General features: G+C 49.2%; 1 protein-coding gene across 1 annotated transcript in view; it reads right to left on the bottom strand.

The window, feature by feature from the left end:
• ephb2b (eph receptor B2b) overlaps positions 1-7,500 on the bottom strand; it is a 179,402-nt gene that overhangs the window by 50,057 nt on the left and 121,845 nt on the right. The window lies entirely within an intron of this gene.

A 7,500-nucleotide genomic window follows, 5' to 3' on the forward strand; every position in this document is an offset into this window, starting at 1 on the left:
AAATTAAATTTGACAGGCATGTTCAGCCCCTTTGATTCTCTGTCATCCAGAGTACTTTGTGTATACAGTAAAGTTCCTGTACTATAGGTACTCTATGCAGAGGAGAAATCTTTGGAGGCAGTCCTGGAGAGGACAGCCAGTCCAGGACTGTCTCCTCTGTCCCCATGGAGGTGGGCCCATGTGGGCCACCCTGTCTGCCTCTCCGAGGCAGGGAGGAGTCTGCGGCTGCAGGAGTGAGGTAGCCGGAGGCCTGGGAGTGGATTGGCCGAGTCAGTGCAAAAGGCGTGGTCCGCACAGGAAGGCGTCCTCGCCATTTAACCAAGAGAACACTGACTCAGGATCAGGCGGAGACTCCCCTGTGTTTGTGTAGCTGCTAAAGCCATCGGCCACGCTCCTGGCCAAAAATTCCTACCTATTTACTCTCAGACGCTTTTTTTGACGAATGCGCTTTTGAAGTGTGGTCCAAAGCGGGAAATAAATAAATCAAAAATATGTGTCGTCACAGCACTCTGGTAATGTCATACACTTACTACTGAGGAGCTTTAAAGACGGGGGTGGGGGGAGCGTAACGAGGACAGCATGCGTTACGATGCCGTAACGCACATCTAAGCGCGTGATCCGGTCACGGACGCTGGCTCAGCCCGTGACTCTCCCTGGCTCTGGTGGCCCCCCCCATGTACTGACTCCAGCTCGCATGTGGATGTGATTTCATCCGCAAGGCTGTGGCGACGCACAGGGCGAGCACATGTGGGGAGATTTTTTCAATTTATTGTTATTTTTTTCTCTGGGGGGGTGGTGGAAGGATGGAGGAGCAAAGGTGGAGGTGAGGTGAGCAGAGAGCCTCTGTGCAGGCCGGCACTCGTAAATCTCCATCCCTGCCTAACAGGTTAAAAATATGGCTCCCCTCGGCAAAGAGTGCCCCTGGAGGAGGGAGGTAGTGGTGGTGTTGGTGGTGGTGTTTGGGAGGTGTAGCTGCAGCTCCCGAGCCTCCTGACTCAGCCGGAGTGACGTTCATCGCCCTCCCAACACACCCCATCACACACTACCTCACCCAACATCTCCCACCCCACCACCCATTTCAGTTTGTCTGTTTGACAAGACGAACAGCTAGCTCCCCAGAAGACCTAGTGCATTTGCATGAGACTGACAGCACACAGGTTTATAAAAGAGAGAAGAGGAGGAATACAGAGAGAACGAGAGAGAGAGAGACAGAAACACAAGAGAAAAAGAGAGAAGGACAGACAGAAAAAGAAAGCAATAGAGAGAGAGAGCGAGAGGGAGAGTGCAGCCTGGCAGCTGTCCCTGCCTCCCCATCTGCGATGGATTGTGGGTTTTATGTCTCCGCAGAGTTTCCAGCGCAGTAAAGCTACGCAGTGGCGGCTCGCGCAGTTCATCAAGCTTTAAACCATCTGCACTGGAAAAAGATTGAAGCATTAATGTACTCGTATACACACCATAAGCTAATTCTAAAATAGGCACTCTAGAGGCTTAAAATATGAAAAAAAAGACAGAGACATTTTTCAAACACTTACCAGCAGCATGAAATGAAAAAAGAATGGGGGGAAAAGCTTTCTCTCTACCAAGTGGCTTTTCAACTAGGTCTTTAGTCAACTCGTGAGGGAGGGGGGGTAGGATGGCCGCTTTGCCCGGATTGCGCAAGAGCGAGTGCCCCCTCAGATAGCTCCACGACACTCTTTTCTTTCCAACCCTTAAACCCAAGCAGATTTTGGGGGGTTTAAGCGCTGAACCCCCATAAGGATAAGGAGTTCGGGGCTTTCGCGCACAGAGAAGCGGCTTCGTGGCTTCAGCTCGAGGCAGCTTTGGGGTGACGCGAGGCCGCACCGAGGCGTCTTATCAAAGACTCTTAGGGCCTGACAGCACTTCAGCACTGGAGCTCACTTCACACACACACACACACACACACACACACACACACACACACACACTACCTCCAGCCTCTGCCCCAGGGAGGGTGGATGAGGAGGAGGTGGTGGTGGTGGTGGTGGTGGTGGTGGGGGGGGGGTGATCAGGGCTTTCATGCTTGCTTGTGTAGTCAGAGCCTCATCACACAGAGATGCCTCAAAAGGGTCACTGTATCAGCTGGAGGCTGTGATTTCAAATAATGGTGGATTTGGGGCGACAGAGCCTCAGAGTATGTATGTGTGGTATAGATCCTTTACAAGGGATGAAAGCCAATGCAAATGAGGTGAAAAGTGTAGGGGTGGATTAGCGTACGCCACGCTACCTCCCCGCTACACGCAGGGTGAAATCGGTGTGAAGTAGTCCATGGAGGGCCAATAGGAAGGCATTAGGAGACAGAGGAAAATCCACTCGGTGCACACAATAAGCCTCCCGGGAGCCAATGATATGGAGCAGAGAAATCCATTCTTTGCTCACTATCATTCACCTGACTGGGCAAACTTGTAGGATGATGCAAGAGGGACATCAAGGACTTTCTGACAAAACACCAATGGGGAAAAGAAACATGATGGAGATCCTCACAAAACAGCTACTTTTTTATCTCTACTAGGGATCGATGAGATTCATGAGCGGAGCACGTGTGTGCATGTGTGTGTGTTTGTGTCTCTCCCTGTGTGTGTGTGTGTGTGTGTATGTGTACATGCACTATGTAAGTGCATGTAGCTCATGATCCACAGCATTCTGGACCATAACGTCTCCCATCACAAGACTGCACCTTATGAAGCACCTCCAGGCCTTGGGTGGGTTGGCCGAAACACAATGCTGCCCTTGTCTTTAAGCACGATCCAGGACGTCTGATGAGGTTGTTGCCATCATGCATATTTGTGTATGTGTGTGTGTGTGTATATGTGTGTGTGTGTGTGTGTGTGTGTGTGTGTGTGTGTGTGTGTGTGTGTGTGTGTGTGTGTGTGTGTGTGTGTGTGTGAGTGTGTGTGTGTTGTGATGTGATGTGATGTGTATGTTTGTGTTGAAAACATATTAGCTGTTGTAAACAACATGGCTATTAACAATGACGGCAATGATGTCTGACATGCTTTATAGTGAATAGACAGCAGCAATAAATAGTGTTTATATGCCCATGGATATGTGCACACACATGTGTCTGTGTGTGTTCATGTGTTTCTGTATTTGTGTGCATGCCTGTGTACTGTATGTGGTGTCTGTCTGTGCAGTGTGTGTGTGTGTGTGTGTGTGTGTGTGTGTGTGTGTGTGTGTGTGTTTATAGTGAGCATTATTCTGTGCATCACCCCCCCCCCCCCCCCAAGGGGCCACAGCAATGAGAGGGAAGCAATTCCAAATGTAATCAAGGCAGAACACAACACAGCCACAGAAATATATCACACATTCCACAGACAATTCACAAACAGAGCAGCATTTCTCTGTATTATTCCCAGAACGAGAGATAGAGAGAGGAGGAGGAAGAGGGAGAGGGAGCGTGAGCGAGCACCGTGGAGAGGCAGATAGAGAGAGAGAGAGAGAGACAGAGAGAGAGTGGTAGAGAGAGATTGGTCCAGGATGGGAGGGATAATGAGATAGAGATAGCTATACAGAGAGAGAGGAGAAGAGAGAGAGAGGAAATAGAAAGATAAGAAAGATACAGAGAGGGAGCGAGAGAGAGAGAGAGAGAGACAGAGAAAAGAGGGAGTGAGGGAGAGAGAGACACACAGAGAAAAGAGGGGCCTGGGGACTGAGAGATTCCTTGCGGTCCGGATGAGAAGAGAAGGAGAGGGTGATGACAGTGTGCCGCTATCTTTCTCCTGCTGTCAGCCACAGAGTTACACAAAGCCACTGGAGAACCATAAACACAACGAGTCCAACCAAAACAAAACGACCTCAATGCTGTGTGTGTGTGTGTGTGTGTGTGTGTGTGTGTGTGTGTGTGTGTGTGTGTGTGTGTGTGTGTGTGTGTGTGTGTGTGTGTGTGTGTGTGTGTGTGTGTGTGTGTGTGTGTGTGTGTGTGTGTGTGTGTGTGTGTGTGTGTGTGTGTGTGTGTGTGTGTGTGTGTGTGTGTATGCATACTTTAGTGACAGAGCCCATCGATAAATTAGCCCCTCTGAAAGAGCATCCAGTCCAGTCGGGCTAAAAAGGGGCCGAGCTTCACATGCTGTTCTGGGTCCTGCCATTTATTTGATGTGTTACAATGGATTAAATTTGCCCCGTGGTGACAACACACGGACAAGGGAGGAAATCTCATCCGGGAGTCAATTACTTTGACCCGGCAAATTAATTAATGCATAACAGTGCCGCAAAATAGGTCAGAGAGCTGAAGCAGATTTACGTACGCTGAGGCTACTTTCTATTTCTGCCAATATGTCCGGGGTCAACTGACCTGCTGATGACGGCAGAGAGTAGCATTTAGTGCAATTTGTTTATGCATTTCAGCAGCAATCAAGGCTAATGCAGAACAATACAATTAACTACTCTATCAACAATAAAGGGTCTTAGTGACCGAAGGCGTCCTTGCCGATCGGCCCTGAAAAATAGTCCCTTTTGCCCTCGACCAGCTTTTTAATACACGAATAACAACCATTGATTTAGTGCCAGTGATTAAGTGTTTAGCTTAAAAGTGTGGGGGATGTTTAATCATCTGTCGCGGCTGTTTATGTCTGAATGATATGTTTTCTGACATAAAAATGTCATAGAAATAGCTCAATGACTTGGCAACTGTGAGCAAAGTTATGACTGTGGTTGAAAAAAAAGCGATAGCAAGGACACTGATTTATGAGCTGTAGTTCTTTTAAAGGACGGAGTAATTAAATGCATATTGTATGCACTGGTCACTGCACAGTCAACAGTCCTTCCCTGCATACTTATTACTTAGAAAGTCTCTCTCCTACTTGTCCCATCTCTTTCTCTCTCTCTGTCTCTCTCTCTGTCTCTCTTTCTCTCTCTCTGTCTCTCTCTCTCTCTCTCTTTCTTTCTCTCTCTCTCTCTCTCTCTCTCTCTCTTTCTCTCTCACTCTTTCTCTTTCAGTGCTTAAAAATGCTAATACCCGCAGCTCTGCTTTCTTCCAGTGACACACGAGGCAATTAGCATTGGGCGGCATGTGATTGGCTGAGCCAGCGTGGCTGGAGGCTCCAGGTGTCAGTGGTGGCTCCCCGCCTGTCGTGCCGTGTGACCCTCGCTGGCACCTTCCATATGGGCCCGCGCTGGTGCCTTCTGTCACTGTCACCCCACACACACACACACACACACACACACACACACACACACACACACACACAGAGAAATACATACACATACACACAGAGACACCAGCATTCACACACACACACACACACACACACCAGGTTGCACACACACACACTGGCAAACATGCTGTGGCACACATACACACACACGCACATGCACAAACACATTCATGGCCCTGTGCATCTAACACCTGCCCCATCTTTCTCTCTCTCTCTCTCTCTCTCTCTCTCTCTCTCTCTCTCTCTCTCTCTCTCTCTCTCTCTCTCTCTCTCTCTCTCTCTCTCTCTCTCTCTCTCTCTCTCTCTCTCTCTCTATCTTTCTCTCTCTCTGTCTCTCTCAGGCCCACTGTGGTGACTGTGTTTCCAGGCGTGAGCTCGGAGGTGTGGACATGAGGATGCCAGGCACGAGGAGCACATCAGGCTCCGGCTAGAGAGGCCCTCCTCTTTCACCTTTACCCTCAGCTTGACCTCACTGGGCGACACCACGGTCAACATCTGCTCTTTCAGAGGAGCTTCATTAATGCATTTCAACTGGCTGGAATACATTATTAGTCATTATTAATAGCCATTACCGCAATTCTGACATCCACTTAGCATGCCGACACAGCCGTTACTGTTAGTTAACAAAGGCATATTATACATCGCCAAGCAAAGGTATAGCTATTTATACTTATGGGACTTGAGGCTGTTTATACTTCTGGACCTAGGGTTCTGACTCCATGAGCATTGCCATCTTAGTGAAGTGCACACAAACCCAACTGTTCTTGCACAACAAAGGTGTTAAGTTATTAAGAGAGCTGACTACAGAATGTTTCTATGATCAACTGCAAGCAGCTTCATGTTGAATGTCCACAGTGGTTCGCACAGGAGGCAAGAATGGAGAAATGGAGAAAGAATCTAATAAATCTACAGTAGAATCCAGAAGAATAGACGTGTTCAAGATGTCCATCCATGTACGCATGGCAGACTTATCTGCATACCCGCAATACCGTCTTGCTCCCCCCCCACCCCCTCCGCTCCCCCCCTCCACGATGCCTACTGCCACCCTTCCCTGGTGGCCCAGTTTCCGAGCGCCCTGTGCTATTTCCCAGATAATTAAGTCGTAAATCTTGTCCGTTGCCAGTGATAGTGGTGGAGGTGAGATTACATTACGGAAGCCACCACCTCTCTGCAGACTATAATCGCCCCACACCCCTGATAAGGACCCAATTCATTCCCCTCCTGGCACCGTCGCATCTGCACGCGCTCACCTTGGGCGAGCAACACACACACACAAGGCGATCCAGAATCCAATATGGCGCCATTCTGTTGTTAGGGGGGATTGGGGGGGTGGTGGTGGTGGTGTTGGGGGTGGCAAACAATACAAGCACGTGGATGTATTGTGCCCATTATGGGCCATCTATCAGTGTCTGCCAGGACCGCGGAACAAACGGGCGGCCGGGTCTCATTGTCAGGCAGTGCGGGGGTTTGGAAATGAAAGCCGTGGCTGGCGTACAAAAAAAAAAAAAAAACCTGCCTGCTGCTGTTGCCGCTGTCGCTGGCACTGCTCGCTGTGAAGTTCAGCATTCAGAGACGCGTGTTCCTGTCGTGGAGAGAGCGGGAGAACACGGAGGAGAACAGGAGAACGCGTTCCTTTTTGTGGCGCCACAATTAGGTGTGCCGCCGCTTCATGCCTTTTTCACGGCAGTGCAGCGCAGCGTAGCGCTTGGAGTACAGACAGCCAGAACAGGAGAGGAGTGCGTCAGGTAGATCGATCTACTGCCAGCTACACGTGTACTCGCACTCCTCCACTTCTTCTTTTATCACTCTCTTTATCTCTCGCTCTCTCTCTCTACCTCTCTTTAGCTCTCTTTTTCTGTCTCTATACCACACACACACACACACACACACACACACACACACACACACACTAAACTACTGTACATGCACACACGGACAAAGTCTCTATCTCTCCTTAAAATATAAAATCTCCACCTTGTTGCCTGAGAGGTTTTTGTGTCTCCCTGAGGACAGACCTTTAAGTGTCAGTCTCCCTGCATTCACAGACACACACACACACACACACACACACACACACACACACGCACGCGCACAAAAAGACAAATCACACGCTGCCAGCAACCTGTCATGAAGAGCCCTAATAAAACCTTCAGCCTTGGTCAGCTCCGACATTTTCTCCTTTCACTTTGACAAATGCTGCCTAACGCCCTGTCTGAGTGTTTGTTTGTATGTGTGTGCAAATGTATGTGTGTTAGTGTGTGTGTGTGTGTGTGTGTGTGTGTGAGTGTGTGTGTGTGTTCCCTTTTGACTGAAAAAAAGACGGAAAGTG

This window comes from Alosa pseudoharengus, unplaced genomic scaffold, assembly GCF_046254945.1.
Source record: "Alosa pseudoharengus isolate Yale_2024_CS ecotype anadromous, Long Island Sound unplaced genomic scaffold, YU_APseudo_1.1 YU_APseudo_1.1_scf_5, whole genome shotgun sequence".
Taxonomy (NCBI): Eukaryota; Metazoa; Chordata; class Actinopteri; order Clupeiformes; family Clupeidae; genus Alosa; species Alosa pseudoharengus.